Genomic DNA, 18788 nt, shown 5'->3' with positions numbered 1-18788 from the left:
TACAATGTGTCTTGGTGTGGGTTCTTTGAGTTCATCCAATTTGTGTTTTCTGAGCTTCTTAGATATTTATATAAATATCTTCCATCAAATTTGGAAAGATATGGACCATTATTTTTTCAAATATTCTCTCTGACCTGTTCTCTCTCTTTTCCCCTTCTAGGCTTCCCACAATGCATGTGGGGTCCGCTTGATGGTATTTTACATGATGTTCTTTAGGCTTCATTCACTTTTCCTGAATATTCTCTTTCTATTCCTCAGACTGGATAATTTCCATTGTTCTGTCTTTATGTTCACAGATTCTTTCCCTACCTGCTCAAATCTGCCCACTAGTAAATTTTTATCTGAGCTATTACACTTTTCAGCTCAGAATTTCTTTTTGGCTTCTTTTTAGGTTTTCAATCTCTGTATTAATATTTCCATTTTGCTCATACATTGTTTTCTTGACCATCATATTTCCTACTTTAGTTCTTTGAGACTCTCTAGTACAAATGTTTTGAAGTCTTTCTTGTAGCTCTGCCATCAAGTCTTTTTCAGGGACAATTTCTGTTGGCTCACTTTTTTTTTTTTTTTTTAAATCTTTGAGTGGACCTTATTTTCCTGCTTCTTTGTATACTTTGTGATTTTTTTTTGTCAAAAATTGCATATTTGAATCTAATAATGTGTTAACTTTGAAAATCAGATTCTTACCCTTCCCCAGGCTTTACTACTTTAAAAAATGGATGTAGCTTGTGTCTTTGCTAAGGATTATCCTGACATATAAACTTAAGGTCTTCTTGGGTCTTTTCTGAGCCTTCGTCTTCCTCTGGAGATTTATGGTGATTCCTTAACTTCCCTCATATAAGTGGAGACTTTTGAATTTCCTGCTCTTCACTATCTGTCTACCAAAAGAGTGAATAAAGAAGTACAAGGGGACTTGGCCTTTCATATTCCCAGAAAGTCACTTCAGCCACAGGTAAAAATGACCCAAACCATGAAGGTGCAACAACCATGGCCACTGAACTCTTTGTCTGCACTTTGGTAGTCAGAAACAGCAACTAGTGATCAGACCATAGATTCTTAATATTAATATTTGGAGGACAGGGTCCTTTTTGACCATACTGGCTTCTGCAAGCTGTGCGCAAATTGGTAGAGAAACACTTGGACAAGCTGTTGGGTGGAGGATGGGTAGCTGCTACGGTACTAAGAGCTACAGTCGACGTAAATTAACTGCAAGTTACCATCCAAGCCTTCCCCTGGAAGCTGCAAGCCTTTAATAGATTCCAGAGTTGCAAGATAGTTACATCAGACAGATTCTGCCAGTGAAATTGTTGTCTGGTGAGAAGACAGATTTCTGGCACTTCCTACTCTTTCATCGCCTCCAAATTCTCCTTTTCATTGTTTCCATTCGGGAAAAGTATAAGATGCTACACATCAACTAAAACGACTAGTGAATGTCCTAAAGCAAAGTGCACACACAAACACACACACACATCCAATAAATAATAAGGTTGGCATTAAGATGCAAAATTGTTAAAGTATTGCTTTTGGATTACTAATTAATATGATGATTAGCAAACAGCTGCTTCAAATTCAGTATTATGTCTTTCTTTGGCATTTGCAACATCTCTAGTGCACATTGAAGGGTTTTTTAAATGGCTAAAGGTGACTATCATGTTAGACCAATTGTATTTGGAAGGGAACCCAAGGCTTTTGTTATGTATCATTTTAGTTAATATATTGTGTTGAATTTAGGGAATCTAAATACAAATTTTATTCATATAAACATTAACCAAAGTATGAGATATATATCTATATAAATATAAATAGATATTCATTCTATGAAATTTAAATGTTCTACCTAGAAAACAGTCACCAATGAGATTTTAAGGCGTGCCTAAATGGGGAAACATATTTTGATGTTAGATCCTTGATCCTTCTTCTGAACAAACAAGGAACTTTATGTGCTTCTACTATTCACTAAATCTTCTGTTCCCATCTTTCTTATTACTTCATAAAATTTTAATTTTACTGTTTCTTCGAAACAAAATCGCTGTTATTACTATTTTTAAAACTGTGATGAGCTCATTCGATGTTATAAAAAGGTTTATAAAATCTTTTCTTTTTTGTGTTACCTGTATTTCCACTCATTTCTCTGGAACTCTCTACCCTCTCTTTAGGAAGGTTTTCTGGATGTTAATCTACTTTGTATCTTTCTATGTTTGAAAATGTTTATACTTCATCCTCATTCTTGAAAGATCATTTACGTAGTTATAGGGTTAACAATGACACTCTCTACTTCCGTATTTCTTGACAAACCCTGACCCTAGGATATAATTCAAACAACAGGCTACTTGCCCTGCTCTAAATCCCCCACAAAGCCCCAGGAGAGAAGCAGCTGAATTTTCCTGTCGTTGAGCCCTGAAGTTTCTTTCTAAACATGAAGCAAGTGAGCAAGCACTGAGAATCAATTACCCCTTTTGCCACATACGTTATATAATTTCCTTATGCTCTCCTTCTGGGTCTACGATATGAACGTCTTCCAAATTTAACTCCAGACCTTTTTTCCAGAGTGCTGCTTCATTCCCAAGTATTGTTTGGTTCATTTTCATGTGGATATGCTTATGATAACGCTTTTATAATAAGGTGCAGGGTCAAGTTACAAGGTCAGAAAGAGCATGAATATGTAATAAAGCTTCATGAGATGCTGTATGTTGTTGGGGACCATCACTGTAAAAGAATGAGAGGCACTCTTCAGTTTCGCCTGTTTTCTCTCCTTGCTTTTTCTCTCCCTTTCCAAAATTAGCTTACCTTGAATTTATGTATTTTAATTCTGTTTCTCTTCTCTAATCCTGATGCATTTCCCTTCTCCTGTTCAACAGATTTTTCTCTGGTTAATGCTTTCTATTCAACATACAGAATTCTAGATCGGAAGTGGTGATTTTAAGATTGAAATGATTTTATCGTCTTCTGGTATCTATTGCTACTAACGACAAATCTGCTGATTGTCAGTCCTTTGTGGGTCTTTTCTCTCTGGTAGTTTTAACAACTTTTTTTTTTTCTCTTTAATAGTCTTTTGCTTTACCCCAATATGACTAGGCTAATTTTTCTTTATCTTGTTATTCATTTCTTCCTCTAGTCTGAAAAATTCTCAGTGAGTTTTTCAAACATGAGTTTATATCTTCAACTGTTTTCTCTTTCTGTGCTGTGTTCTAGGTAGAAATTATTTAGTTTATCTTCTTTTTTTTTTTTTGAGGCAGAGTCTCCCTCTGTCGCCCGGACTGGAGTGCAGTGGCCAGATCTCAGCTCACTGCAAGCTCCGCCTCCCGGGTTTACGCCATGCTCCTGCCTCAGCCTCCCGAGTAGCTGGGACTACAGGCGCCCGCCACCTCGCCCGGCTAGTTTTTGTATTTTTAGTAGAGACGGGGTTTCACCGTGTTAGCCAGGATGGTCTCGATCTCCTGACCTCGTGATCCGCCCGTCTCGGCCTCCCAAAGTGCTGGGATTACAGGCTTGAGCCACCGCGCCCGGCCAGTTTATCTTCTTATTTACTGAATTTTCTTTCCTCCCTCCCTCCCTCCCTCCCTTCTTTGTTCCTTCCTTCCTTCCTTCCTTCCTTCCTTCCTTCCCTCCCTCCCTCCCTCCCCCCTCCCTCCCTCCCTCCCTCCCTCCCTCCCTCCCTCCTTCCTTTCTTTCTTTCTTTCTTTCTTTCTTTCTTCTTTCTTTCTTTCTTTCTTTCTTTCTTTCTTTCTCTTTCTTTCTTTCTTTCTTTCTTTCTTTCTTTCTTTCTCTCTCTCTCTTTCTCTTTCTCTCTCTCTCTCTTTCTTTTTCTTTCTTCTTTCTCTCTCTCTGTCTCTCTCTCTCTCCCTTCCTTCTTCCTTCCCTTCCCTTCCCTTCCTTTCCCTTCCTTCTTCCCTCCCCTCCCCTCCCCTCCCTCCCCTCCCCTCCCTTCCCTTCCCTCCCTTCCTTTCCCTTCCCTTCCTTCCCTTGCCACCCTGCTTTGTTGCCCAGGCTGGAGGGCAGTAGTGCAAGCTCAGCTCACTGTAAGCTCCGCCTCCTGGGTTCATGCCATTCTCCTGCCTCAGCCTCCTGAGTAGCTGGGACTACAGGCGCCCACCACCATGCCCAGCTAATTTTTTGAATTTTTAGTGGAGATGGGGTTTCACCATGTTAGCCAGGATGGTCTCGATCTCCTGACCTTGTGATCCACCCGCCTTGGATTCTTTCTTTTAAAGAGAAAAATGATAGGATAATGCTTATACTATCTTTCAAGAGTTTTTAAAATTTCAGTCACTGTATTTGCCATTTCTAACTGATTACTTTTTAGGTACACATGTTCCCTGTGCTTTCCTTCATGTTTTTCAATGCAGATATATATTTCATTTGTCTTTCAGAAGATATGAAAAAATTATATTACAGCTGCGTTGGGCTACTTCACTAGTCTTGAGTGAATACTCTGCTGTATTTGCTGCTTGGTTAGTATTGGTTTCTGCTGTGTGGTCAGAATTTTATTTTGCAAATGCATCTTGAAGAAGAAGTTTTAGTTTTTTCTCTATAATCATCCCAGATGTTTTAATAGCTTCATTATTGCTCTCATCATCTTATCCTTACGGCGTCATAAAGGCCACAGTTCCTGTATGGACAGCCTGGGCTTCCTTTCCTGGAGTGACACTCAGTACATCTGATATCAAGCTCTTGGGGCAACAGTGGTTTGGCCAAGTCCTGGCACCATGCATGTGTCTGCTGAGCAGCCTGTGCCCTCCATCCCCTGTGTATGGCCTGTGTCACAGGTGCTAGCTTTGGCAGCCTTATGCCGTACGCCTGGTTTTCATCCTCCACACAAACAGTGTGCTTTTCAGTGTGGCTGTCTTGGGATTGTAAGAGATCATGCCTCTGTCTCTTTCCACTTCCGAAGGCTATGAGGTTGCGGCTTGAGTCTCAGGCCCCAAGCTTCCCTTTGTGTTTCTGACCTATTTCTGATCCATGAAACTGTGTGTGCCTGTTTTTACCTTAGTTTTTGCGTTACCGATTATTTCTATGTGGGGGAGGGAGGTAGGATTAAAAGCTTGATCTCACAGTGCCATTCTGAGGTTATCGGCCCCTCTATTCTGAATGAGTTTAGCAGCCTCCCCACCCCGCAACACACATGAAAGGAGGGGGTTTGGAGGGTCCCTTGGGTCCTCAATGACAAGGGTTTGGGTGTGAAGAAGTACATGATTCCATTCAGTGCCTCAATCATAAACAGGGCAGGGCAAGAGGGTGCACAAAGTTTGGTGTGACCTGTACCCATAAATGGAGAAGCAACTCAAATCCCACAATCCTGCCCCAAGGCATGAAGAGAGAGGTGGGAGGGCAGCCCTTGTCTCCTGGAGGAGGCTCCTCAGTGCCAGCCACTGGTATTGATGCTCCGTCCCTAGTATTGACTGCTGTTCCCACTGCCCATGTACATAGTAAGCCATGTGCTATAAAAAGCAACCTGTATAAGCAGTCACTGAATCGCTTGTTGAATCGGGAACATTCCTGCTGATTAACCTGAAAGCTTTTTCCTATTGAGGATTGGCATAGGGATTGAAAAATAGAATGTATTCAGTTTTACATCATTTAGAGTACTCTAAAAAAGTTCCCTTTAAAAATGTCTTCAGGCGTGCGTTTTGGAGCACACAATAAACAGCAGATAAAAAGGACAGTATTTCCCAGGAAATCAAAGTTGACATATTTGTTTTCAGTTGCTATTTATGACAGGTTAGGAATCGTTCCTGTTTATTTGTGGTTGTATAACAACCCACAATCTAGTTCTCTCCCTCTGACCTAATTCCAGAGGTCTGCATGTCCTTCCCCAAGAAGGGCTGGGCTCCTCCTATCTGACCACTACCTGGCCTTGATTAGTGTGACCTTCTTTCACAGCTAGGGGCCAGCCATGTGGGGTTGACTCTTATTAGTGGCCCTCTCAGGCCATAAAGGGCATGTATTTGTTCATTCCTCAGGACTGGTTGTCTGGGAATATGAAGGTCTTTCAAAGTTATGCTCCAGATGGAGCAGAACCTGGACCAAGTTCTTTCTGCAGTAATAACTAGTAATGGAGTGGTAAACTGTGTGCAGATGGATGGAATCTAGCATCATGGAGGTCCTTATGCATGACCAGCTTGATCACACAGATTAGCGAACACAGAGACCACTCGTCTTATGGTCAGCAGTAAAGTGGACATTGAAAGGAAGGGAGCACTTTGGCTGGTGCCAATGGAAGTGATCTTCTGGCTTCCATATCTGAAGGACAGATGGCTCAGCTCTGGAAACAGAAGGGCAGAGGGCATGTTTGCGGAGAGAAAAGAGGCTGGCATTGCTGGGGAGTGGCCCACTCAATGCAAGGTAGATTCATGGAGGGGAGAGTGTGTGAGCTGGTGGCACTCTGGCACATCCAGATATTAAACCAACAGGAAAGTTCTGGCTGGGTGTTCAGGAGTGAAATCCAGGGAAAGGCAGGGATTTCACAGGATTCCATTAGAGAATATTCAGGAAATGAGGGAAAGAGGCTTTGGGGACCATGTAATAAGAAGACCAAAAGAGGCAGCAGGTCAAGAAAGGAGGCAAAAAGAGTGGAGGAGAACCCATAAAACAGATCCATGGAGGCTGCGTGTGCGTCCAGTCACCACAGGAGGGAAGGAGCAGGAGGGTTGGGGAAGGTTCTGCCTTGTTGAGGTTTCTGCCCAATTCTGGAAGAAGAATTTAAATCAAACTGCAGAGCTGGAGGACAGATTGGGAGGAAGCTGAAATGAATGAGATGACTACTTTACTATTTGGACAGGAAGGAGAGGCCAGGAAGCTGTCAGGAGATAGACATCAGGAAGTGAAAAATGTTCACTTTAGAACTGCTTTCATGGCCTTTTAGAACAGTCCTGAGCATCATTCACACCGAAGATACCATGCACAATGTGGAAGGAGAAACCCAAGATGAAGATGACATAGGAAGGAGGAGAGGGAAGGGAGGCAACCTGGCCTAACTGACACATTAGCACCTGGGATTGAGAAGCCAGAAATAAGTAGCATGAGCATGCATGCCAACCTTGGAAAAGCGAGGGGGGATAAAAAACAAGTGAATGACTGCAAAGTAGTTTTATTATTATTATTATTATACTTTAAGTTCTGGAGTACATGTGCAGAACGTGCAGGTTTGTTACATAGGTATACATGTGCCATGGTGGTCTGCTGCACCCATCAACCCGTCATCTACATTAGGTATTTCTCTTAATGCTATCCCTCCTCTAGCCCCCGCAACCCCGACAGGCCCCGGTGTGTGGTGTTCTGCTCCCTGTTTCCATGTGTTCTCATCGTTCAACTCCCACTTATGAGAGCATGTGTATTTGGTTTTCTGTTCCTGTGTTAGTTTGCTGAGAATGATGGTTTCCAGCTTCATCCATGTCCCTGCGAAGGACATGAACTCATCCTTTTTATGGCTGTATAGTATTCCACAGTGTACATATGTAATTTTAAATTAGAAAAGAGAAATGAGGACAGGTAAGTGACTTCTGAACATCCCTGGAATGATAAAGAAGTCCACAGATTTAGAGCTGTGCTATCCAGTGTAACTTTGTGGGGTAAGGGAAACGTCTGTTCTGCACTGCCCAATGTGGTAGCCACTAGCACTGTGTGCTGCTAGTGAGTGCTCGAAATGAGGCTAGTGAGACAGAGGATTGAAATTCTTTTAACTGTGAGGTGACTTATGCCTGCAATCCCAGTGTTTTGGGAGGCCGAGGTAGAAAGATAGCTTGAATCCAGGAGTTCGAGCCCAGCCTGGGCAGCATAGTGAGACCCTGTCTCTACAAAAACTGAACAAAATTAGCCGAGTGTGGTGGCATGTACCTGCAGACCCAGCTAGCCAGGAGGCGGAGGTGGGAGGATTGCATGAGTCTGGGAGGTCAAAGCTGCAGTGAGCCAAGATTGTGCCACTTCACTCCTGCCTGGAGGACAGAGCTAGACTGTGTCTCAAAAAACAGAAAAGAAAAAAAAAAGTAAAACGACAAATGTGATGAGTGGCTGTCACATTTTACAATGTAGGTGAGATATCAAAATCACCTCGTTCCAGGGTGGTGGCTCTCCGAGAGCCACTAACTCTTCTCTGCAGGATATGAGTGTCCACGGCAGCCCTCCTGCTCCCAGCTGCCTCCCCCGTCTGCCTAGAGGAGGGCCATCCCAGTAAGGAGACTCACTGCCTCAACCTTAGACTTACACCTTCTCAAAATGAGACGTCTGAGACTAATTGCATCTTTGGTCTGTGTTCACCTCAGTCCCCACCACAAATCTAAACCTTGGGGGTCACCTTTATCGCTATTGAGAACTTTACCTACTCTATTCTGAAATACAGTCATCAGACTCCATGCCCCACCCTTCCCTGCCACCTGCTATGCTGCTGTGCCTCCTGGAATTCCACATTGTCCACAATGGCTATCTCGTACCCTCAGCTTCTTTTCAGAGTTCCCTTTTCACGTCAGCTGAAACTGTAGCATCCCCTCATGCAAGTGGAGATATTTTTGCTCTTCCACCCCACATCCCTCCAGTTACAGAGGCAGGTAAGGGTCCACAATTTCCTCCTCCGCACCCCTTCATGTGACAGCTTCCTTGACACACACATCCCCTTCCACTCTCTTTCCTCACTGCACACACAGCCTGGTGGCTGCTCACCAGACAAGGACGACGTTGGAATCAGCATCTTCCTCTCTGTTCAGCTCTGGCCACCAAGCTTCATAATCTCAGCGTCCTCAGGCTTCAGTCACCGGCACAATAATTTCCCAGTGCCTCTTTTCTGGCCCACATCAGCTCCTCACTCCAGTGTGACAACTCACACCATCATGTCACCACTCCTGAGATCAGAGCGCCTCCCGTTACCTTTTCTCCTAGTCTCCAGCTCACTTTTCCTCATACTTCCACCAGCAGTTCCCAGACCTCATTTCCATCTCCAGCCTCACAAAGATATTCATTTCTTCCTCACTCAGATCAGTCTATGGTACTGTCCTTAACCTAATCCTGAAAAACTCCTTTAGCCTCCTCCCTGCACTCTCCTTCTGTCACGTTTGTTGACTGTCTAACTATTGTAGATATGCACCCAAAGACCTGGACTTGTTGGGAAAAAATAAATCAGTTAGTCGATGGTTTTATTTTCAAACTTTTTACTTCAAATTTAAGTAAGTTTTCCAACTGCCAACCCATTCTGCTACAAACCCTAGGGTGCTCACTCACCTAATTTCCAAAACAACCTCCACACCCCTCTGTTCCTCCATCCTTCAACACCACCTTCCTTCTGCTGCTGATTCTGGCTGATAGCTTTGCCTTATTTACCTATGAGAAATTTGAAGCAGTAAGATAAAACTCCCTCTGCTTGCACTGCTACATCCACCAACCTAGCTCCATCAGTGCCTGCTATGCCTTCTTTTTTTTTTTTTTTTTTTGGGACGGAGTCTTGCTCTATCGCCCAGGCTGGAGTGCAGTGGCCGGATCTCAGCTCACTGCAAGCTCCGCCTCCCGGGCTTACGCCATTCTCCTGCCTCAGCCTCCCAAGTAGCTGGGACTACAGGCGCCCGCCACCTCGCCCGGCTAGTTTTTTTGTATTTTTTAGTAGAGACGGGGTTTCACGGTGTTAGCCAGGATGGTGTCGATCTCCTGACCTCGTGATCCGCCCGTCTCGGCCTCCCAAAGTGCTGGGATTACAGGCTTGAGCCACCGCGCCCGGCCTATGCCTTCTTGCTTATTTCCTGTGACGATGGATCCATCTCTGCTCCTTTCTGAATGCACACTTACATTTAGGCTGCCCTACATCCTCAGCTTCTCAGGTGAGACTCTACAGTTATCTGCTCTTTGCCCTACACCGTCCGTTTCTGCTCCGCTGCTGGGTTAAGTATTGTTCGTGGTAACAACAAATCTTCCTTGACCACTTCTTCCTCCACAGCTGCTGCCAACAGCCTATCCCCCGATTCATGTGTCTGCCCGGGGGCATCAAGACAAAACAGAACTCTTGATGTCCAGCCTTCTCACCTTTTCCTTTCTCAACTTTCCCATTTCAGCGCAATTCTGGCTCAGTGTTTGCTCAGTCACCCCAATAACAAGCTAAGTCTAATGGTCGCTTTTCCTCATGTTTTTGCCAGTACAGTAGTTTGCTTTCTTGTGGTGTTATATCAAGCAGATAAACTTTGAAACTGCAAATAGAATCCAAGTCTCACTCTCACTTTATCATCTGTGTTATCTTGGGCATGTCTCTTAATCCCTCCCAGACTTGTTTCTTAACTATAACTATTTAATGATAATACTAATCCTGCAGAGTTTTTAGGTGCAAAAGAACAAAGATTCTGGTAATAATTCCGTCAGCACAGTGGTCAATGTTCTCTGTCTTTCCTTTGGAGCTTTATATTTTGACAGGTAAAGGCATTAACTTTTCCAGAAGTATCACATTAAAAACAAAAGTTTCTTGGTTATGTAATTCCAGACCACAGAGGTGTTCTGACTTTATACCCTGGAATAGAGGAGTTTTAAGAGAATGGTGCTTTAGTGGTTGAAATGCTGAGCCCTCACTTTCTTTTCTGAAAAAGAATCATTGCTTTTCTATAAATTATATATCGAGGTTTTGCTTACATATTTTAAAAGGTCTATGTTACTTTAAAAACTGCTTCTTTAAGGGCAACATGATACATTTTCTTTTTCATTTTTTCTTTAGTTTAGTTTTGTTTTCTTTCTTTCTTTCTTTCTTTCTTTTTTTTTGAGACACAGTCTTGCTCTGTTGCCCAGGTTGGAGTGCAGTGGCACAATCTCGGCTCGTTGCAACCTCTGACTCTCTGGTTCAAGTGATTCTCCTACCTCAGCCTCCAGAGTAGCTGGGATTACAGGCATGCACCACCATGCCCAGCTAATTTTTGTATTTTTAGTAGAGATGTGGTTTCACCATGTTGGCCAGGATGGTCTCGATCTCCTGACCTCATGATCCACCTGCCCTGCCCTGGCCTCCCAAAGTGCTGGAATTACAGCTGTGAGCCCTGGTGCCCGGCCAACATCATACATTTTTGTAGAAATTTTAGGCATGTTGGCTAACTTCTGGAGGAGATATTACAGGAACAAAGGGAGATAATTCACAGATTACTCTTATTCCTCCAATGTATAATGAGTAATGTGGTCTTGAAATCCATTAATATCAAATGGTGTGCAGTATTTTAAAAATACTTCGTGTGGCAATCTAAAGAGTTGGTTACTATCCTTCAGTCAGATTGTTTTCTTGGGTTGGGTTCCTACACAGACTTTGAGACAATAATTCCAGTCAAGGGGTTGATTTGGTAGATGATACCCAGAAAGCCCAGTAGGGGAGAGGTGAGACAAGGACAGGAGGGAAGCAGGTAACCAGGGCTCTTTTGCTTTTGTTTGTTTGTTTGTTTGAGATGGAGTCCTGTCTGTCGCCCAGGCTGGAGTGCAGTGGCCTGATCGCCACTCACTGCAAACTCCACCTCCCAGGTTCGCTCCATTTCCCGGCTCAGCCTCCCGAGTAGCTGGGACTACAGGCGCCTGCCACCATGCCCAGCTAAGTTTTTGTGTTTTTAGTAGAGACAGGGTTTTGACGTGTTAGCCAGGATGGTCTCGATCTCCTGACCTCGTGATCTGCCCACCTCGGCCTTCCAAAGTGCTGGAATTACAGGCAGAAGCCACCGTGCCCGGCCACTGGGGCTCTTTCTTATTAGGTACTTCAGGGAGACTGTGGACCACACCTGACGTGACCCCTGGGACAAGGAAGCAGGAACTATCATCCTCCAACTGGCTGGCTGCGGGCTGCCCACAAGGCTTCAGCTCTGTGGCTCTTCTGCTCTGCTCCACCTGAAGGCCAAGAGGAAGCCCTCGGGTGGAGCTGCAGAGGCTCGAGGTAGAGTAGAGAGGGGATATGGGTGAGCACCATAGCTGCCTGATACATATAACACATTAGGAAAATGCTTGTTTCATATAATTAAATACGTACATGGAGCGAATGCAGGGTAATGCTTGAGCTTTGAAGTTGGACAGTTAATTTAATTTGAAATTCCCCTCCTATTGGTACTAGCAGTGTGACATTAAACCAGCTATTTAGCTGCTTCATAAATGGTAAAGTGTTCTTGGGATGTATAAATGAGTATATGTTTATGAAACTCAGAGTTTCTGACCTGTATTAGGTGTTCAATTAGCATTACGGTATATTACAAGGAATACAATTGCTGTGGCTTAAGGTATGCCACTCTTCAAATTTACAAGGTAATTCCAATTGTTTTCCAACAATTCCAGTGGTTAAACAGATTTACATGACCACCAGAGGTTTATGGGAATTTCGGTTGCTTTACATCCTTGAGAATTTTCAGTCTTTATAATTTTAAACTTTGTCTTAGGTATGTAGCAGTGTCTCACTGTGGTTTTAGTTTTCATTTCCTTACAGATTAACAAGGTTTATTGGCCATTGGAGTATTCACTTTTGTCATATGCCTGCTGAAATTTCTTGCCTGTTTATCTATTTAGTTGTATTTTTATTGATTTATATAAAACATTTATGTAGTTTGGATACCAGTCTTTTTTGGTATTATATGTTTTGAGTATCTTTTCCCACTTGGTGACCTTTTCACTCTCTTAGTTGATGAACAGAAGTTTTTGATCTTGAAATTAATCCAATTTATTAATCTTCTCCTTTATGTTCACTGCTTCCTGTCACATTAAAACATTTCTTCATAACAATATTGTGAAGATATTTCTCCATGTTGTGTTTCAGAACTTTCATTTTTTTTACATTTTACATTTAGAACTGCAAATTAACTGGAGTTGATTTTTGTTTTTTGAATGGTGTGAGGTGGGTCATGTTTTCTTTCTTCTTCTGTGCAGATAACTATTTGACTCATGAAACTTACTGAAAACATATCATCTCTTTACTGAATTGCAGTTTCATTTTTTATAAGTAAATTAAGTTTACATATGTGCAGATGTGTTTCTATACTCCCTGGTCTCTTCCATTCATGTATTTGATTTTCCTGGTGCCAATTCCTATACTTTCTTAACTAAGGTAAATTTATTATACATTTTGATATTTGAAGAAGCTTTCCAACTGTATTATTTTTCAGTATTTCCTTGGCTATTCCTGGCACTTTATATACATATACATACAAATTTTAGGATCAGCTGGATAATATCTATAAAAATTACTTGCTGATATTATAATTGGAATGGTGTTGAATCTATAAATAATTTAGGGGGACCATTGGCCTCTATATACTATTGAATCATCCAATCCATGAATATGGTATAGCCCGCCATTTATTTAAGTAAGGTATTACAACTAACACCTTATAGCTTGTTGTGAGACAATCTTGCTTCAATGGATCTATTTGCAAGTGTAGGATGGCTTATAAGTAATAGCTTACTTTAATTTCTAAGATTTTTGCTAGTATAAAGCAATGCAATTGATCTTTGCTAATTATTCTTATATTCAGCATCCTTGCTAAATATACTTCTAAATTTTAATAATTTGCTTGTAGAGTCACTTTTATTTTCTACATACCCAAACACACTGCAAATAATGACAGTTGTATTTCTTCTTTTCTAATTCTTACAATTCTAATTTCTTTTCCTTGCCATATTGCACTAGTTAAAGCCTCAAAGATAATGTCAAATTGAAGTAATCCTTGTCTCTTCTTCATTTCAAGTGAGCAAGCTTTCAACTTTTTATACTTAAGTATGATGTTTGTTGTAGGCTTATGTACATACCATTTATCAGATTATGGGCATTCTTTTCTATTACCAGTCTGCTAGGTTATTTTTTATTAATTTTAAAATGGTGAACAGATGTTGAATTTTTTCACATGTCTTTTCTGCATCTAATAATGTAATTATGATGAATTATCTCTGTCATTCCATTAATGAATTACAATGACTGATTAGCAATGTTCCACCATTATTGTAGTCTTAGAAATTAACTCAGCTTTGTTATGATGTCCATTATTTTGATATGTAACTATATTTGGGCTGCCAGTGTTTTAAGATTTTTGCATTTATGTTTATGAAGAAGGTTGATCTGTGATTTCACCTTCTTGTAATGTACTTGTCAGATTTGATATCAAGTTATGTTGTTTGCATAAAAGAAATAGAGAATAATATGGTGTCATTTCTACCTTAAAATTTTAGTAAACTTACTGGTGAAAGCATTGAGGCCTGAATTTTTTTTCCTGTGGAAAACAATTTTTAATTGTTGATAAATTTTCTCTCATAGATTTAGTATTATTCAGAGTTTCTACGTTTCTTGTGTTAATTTTAGTAATTTAGGTTTTCTAGACATTAGTCAATTCCTATCTACCTTTTTCAAACTCATTTGCATGAAGTTTTTCATACAATCCTTTTGTTTTTTAAATGTATGTAGGGTCTGTAGTAGTATTCCATTTTTTAATTGCAAAATTGGTAATTTGTACATTCTTTTTCTTCTTGAATTTGTTTGTAGTTATTTTCTTATTGTAGTTATTTTCTATGTTGTTATTTTTTTGTTTGCATCTTTAGAAAAGATGAGAAATTTACATGGTCTAGAGAGAAACCAAAGTATACGTTTGAATCTTTATTAATTCCTCCCTTCTACTATCTGTTGATTTAATTTGATCTTCACTTTATAACTTTCAGTCTTAGACATTAAGCTCCTTAATTTCTAACATTATAATTTTATAATTATATGCACGTGAATACGGCTTTAGCTGTGTCTCACAAGCTTCACACTGCATTTTTATCACCATTGAGTTAAAAGCATTTCTAATTTCCTTTGGTATTGTTTTCTGTGACCAGTAGATGATTTAGAAGCTGTATCTGATGCTTCTGGTGCCAACATTTCATCTCCCTGTCTGCTCTGGTTTCAGCTGCAGCTGCAGTGAGCTCCTTTCTTGCTAACAGCCTCCCACCTTAAGTGAGGCATGTAACTCTGTACTTCCTGCTCCAGGACAACTTAGATTCTCTGGGAGGCTGCTTGACTTGTGCACCAATCCAGCCGTCCAATACAGGGAATTTAACACTGCCAAGGCCACTCAATCCATGGTCAATTGGAGCTGGTATATAAATGTCTCAGCCTCCTCTCCTTCCATGGTAAGTTCTAGGGTGCTTTATGCCTGTCATAGGTCCTTAAACAATCAAGTCATCATTGGACAAACCAGATATTTTACATCATTGGCTTTCCCAGCTTCTTTGTCTGGATTTTCCCATTCTCTCATTGCTCCTTCCGGAGAGCACCTCCCAGATAGACTATCTATACTATGTTGTCATCTCTAGATCTGCTTTTGGGGGAATTCAAAATAGAACTATTGTATTACTTAATTTCCAATTATTAGTTTTGTTTTTTTTTTTTTAAATTAGTGGTTTCTACCTGAATTTTACTGTGGTCAGAGAAAATTTCCTCTAAAATCAATACTTTTGAATCGTGCTTATATAGTATCTGTCCCAAAATACTTAACATTAATTTTTAACAAGAATATATAATGTAGCCGATGTGGCAGGTGGTGGTATTTTTAGTGGACAGAGGAAAGAGATTATAAATAGAAATGGTCAAGGGCAACTTCTTTCTTGAGTTGTCATTTGGGTACTTAAGTGTGTCCTGCCATCTTTGCAGCTGAGTGATAAAATGGGGCCTGGAGGTGCCTCTCTTCTTCAAGATGCCCTCACCTTTTGGAAGCTAAGTGGGAATGGGTGGAGCTCCATATAAAGTAGGCAAGGAGCAGGCTGATGCACGAATGTTTTAATGCAGGCCTTAATCTAAGAGTTTCTCAAGGTCACCCATGGTGCAGCCACATTCACAGTCAAGAGAACAGATAGGGATTTGTGGCCAATATTTCATGTAGCAAGAGTGACGATTTGTCTGTAATGCTTTGTGTTCGCTTCCGTAAAAGAACCTAGTATGACTCTTGGTGGCTTTGGTAAGAAGCTGATTGTGGATAGAGCTGAATGCATAATTTATTCAGAACAAAGGGAAAATATAGACATTTTTACAAAATACATGAATAAAAGTGCCGTTAAAAGTGCTAACATATCATGTTTTTACATTTTTCCATAGTCTTTCTCTTGACTTATCATGCTGTTTTCAAATGTGCTATTTAATGTCATAAGTAAAGACAAATTACCATTGTTAGTTATTAGCATGCATTTTACCATTCATCTTTATATAAAATTGGCAGTTGCATTTTGTAGCTCATACATGCATATATATTTCATTTTTACCAGAATGGCGGAAGTGCTGCATGATAAAGTCAATTGCTTTTATTTCATTTCATGATATGCACACATTCTACCAACTCTCTACCTTTGGCTGACTAATGAGTGAGAAAGCACTCAAGGAAAAGAAACATGGGTTGTTCTTTCCTTCCTTTCCTCCTAAGTCATTATTTTCAAAGTATGTGGTTACCTAATATAGAGGTGGCTCAGGTAAGAAGGGACAGGATAGGGTGTTTTGGTTGTTAGGTTTTTTGTCCTTTTGGTTTTTTTGAGATGGGGTTTCACTCTTGTTGCCCAGGCTGGAGTGCAATGGCAAGATCTCAGCTCACTGCAACCTCCGCCTGGTGGATTCAAGCGATTCTCCTGCCTTAGCCTCCCAAGTACCTGGGACTACAGGTATGCACCACCATGCCCCGCTAATTTTTGTATTTTTAGTAGAGACAGGGTTTCTCTATGTTGATCAGGCTGGTCTCTGAAATCCTGACCTCAGGTGATCCTCCCGCGTTGGCCTCCCAAAGTGCTGGGATTACAGGCATGAGCCAGGGCGCCTGGCCAGTTGTTCAGTTTTTTAAAGGTCAATGGCTTCTGTCTGAATTTCAAGCGAGCCCTGGTTTAAACAGATCGCGTACAGCTTCTCGGGGCTGTCTGCACTCCTCTTACTCAGTGGTGAAGGGAGTGAAGACTGGACTCTACTAAGGAGGGAAGACAGTTTTAGGGTAGAGAGGTAAAAATTTATTTTTTTTTCTTTCACTGTTTTTCCTTGGTGGTGGCAGTAAGTGTACCTCACACACTCTGTGTGTCCCTCCGGGGCCTTTTATTTTGTTAAATCTCAAGGCAGTTATGGGCTGTGCCTGGGTCTGGGCAGAGGGCTAACGCCCAGCTGGCAGGAACTGTGGGACTCTGGAGCTGCCTCCATTCCCTGTGGCCCCTGACCTTGGCATAGCCCCTGTCCCTGCAAGCCAGGGCTGGGGGACACTGAGCTCTGCACATCCCACCCTGACTGAGGAGTGGAGTCGGACCAGAGACTGCTCCTCCCCCTGACCTTTCAGATGGTTCTTTCAGCCTGGAAGGGAACTGTGTTTCCTTCCACCCTGCTTCTTGAGCGAGGGACCCACGTTGGCTGCCTTGGTTTCCTCAGCTGCCGCTCTCCTATCCTGCCAAAGCTGCTCCTGCCTCCATCTCTCCACCAGGTTCCTCTCTCTGTGCATGCCACCGGCTGCCCAGTGCAGAGTTCTCAGTCCCGCCTCCTGGACCCTGGCTTTGTCATGGATCACCACTTCCTCTCCCCTTAATGGAATCCTTCCCTGGGTCTCAGGACTCTTGAGCTCCTGGTTTTCATTCTTCCTCTCTGAACACTTTTGCGTTTTTCTCCCCAGTCAGGTACTCATAATTCAAATTTCTATCCTTGGCTTTCATTTCTAAGCCACGTGCAAAACCTGCAGGTTTAAAGAAAAAAAAACAAAAACATTTTTTTGGTCAAATATTTTAACATCATATCTGGTACTAATTAGCAAATAACTTTCCAGAAATATGTAACCTGGTACGCTGTCAGCAGCATAACTTCTAATTCCAAAGTTAGTTCTGTCAGTATACATTTAGATCTAGATCTAGATCTTTATCTAGATATAGACATGCACATAAAATTTCCCTTAGTACTAGTCATTGGAAAGATCCTTTCTTAAGGTTCCATCGTTATAGGTACATCTACAATTCTCCAGGTAACTCATTTTCACAAAGGATCAGGTGCCTGTACACAGGGGTTTGGCAAGTTGGTAAAGTGAGAAGACATTCCAGGCAAAGTGCACAGCGCATGCAAGCCCCTGAAGCTGGAGACAGCCTGCTCTGATGGGGACCGCGGGTAAAGGGAGATGGATCTGCAAATGGAGACAAGGCTGAGGTCATCCCGTGCCCCTGATGGTACTCTAAGGAATTTAGATGTTAGTTTCAGTGACAAGAACCATTTGAGGATTTTTAAACAAGGGAACGACTTGAAAGAATTCACGTTAGAATGTAGATTTGATCTTTTTAGGGGCACAGAGAACTCTCAAAAGAAAACTCATTCGGGCAGCAGGATATTTAAAGGAGATGTGACGAAGGCCGGGCACCCCAGCAAAAAGTGACAGGTCAGGACACAGCCAGCAGGGTATTTTTGTTTAGGTCTGGGCAGACTGGGGCAGCCAGTAGGGAGCGGTTGCTGGATAGTAGGGGCTGGGGAATCGCAGATGGAACAAGTAGAGGTAATCCAGTATCAAATTTAAAAAGATGTATTGAGGTTTGTTATTTAAACAGAGCTTGTTTTTTTCTGTATAAATGCTAGCGATGAATTTTGCTTAAAATACTAGTTTTTAGATTTTGCATGTTTCTATACAGCTGCTGCCCACGTGACCTTTTTTGTTCCCCTCCCTCCCCTGCCCACCTCGAGTCTCCTCTCCCTTTCCATCTCCTCCTCTCCCCTTTTCTCCACTCCTCTCCTCTCTCCTCTTACCTTTGGTTTTGTTTTTAAATATTTTATCTTTTAAAGAAAGCGTTGGGTTTCTGATTGCAATTTCTCCTAAATCCACTAGGTGGAACTAAAGTATGCGATTTTATTTTTCCCA

General features: G+C 41.7%; 1 long non-coding RNA gene across 10 annotated transcripts in view; it reads left to right on the top strand.

Moving 5' to 3' along the window:
- Window positions 1-18788, top strand: part of LOC117098360 — a 173578-nt gene that overhangs the window by 20208 nt on the left and 134582 nt on the right. The window contains exon 4 of one of the 10 annotated variants that reach the window (XR_004443376.1): window positions 16490-16547. The exons of the other annotated variants lie outside the window; for them this stretch is intronic. This is a non-coding gene — a long non-coding RNA (uncharacterized LOC117098360). Of the gene's footprint in view, window positions 1-16489; window positions 16548-18788 lie in introns of those variants that run through there. 10 annotated transcript variants of the gene reach the window in all.

Source organism: Trachypithecus francoisi, unplaced genomic scaffold, assembly GCF_009764315.1.
Source record: "Trachypithecus francoisi isolate TF-2019V2 unplaced genomic scaffold, Tfra_2.0 Lachesis_group16, whole genome shotgun sequence".
NCBI lineage: Eukaryota > Metazoa > Chordata > Mammalia > Primates > Cercopithecidae > Trachypithecus > Trachypithecus francoisi.
The sequence above is the reverse complement of the archived record's forward strand: the minus strand, read 5'-3'. Positions and strand labels throughout refer to the sequence as shown.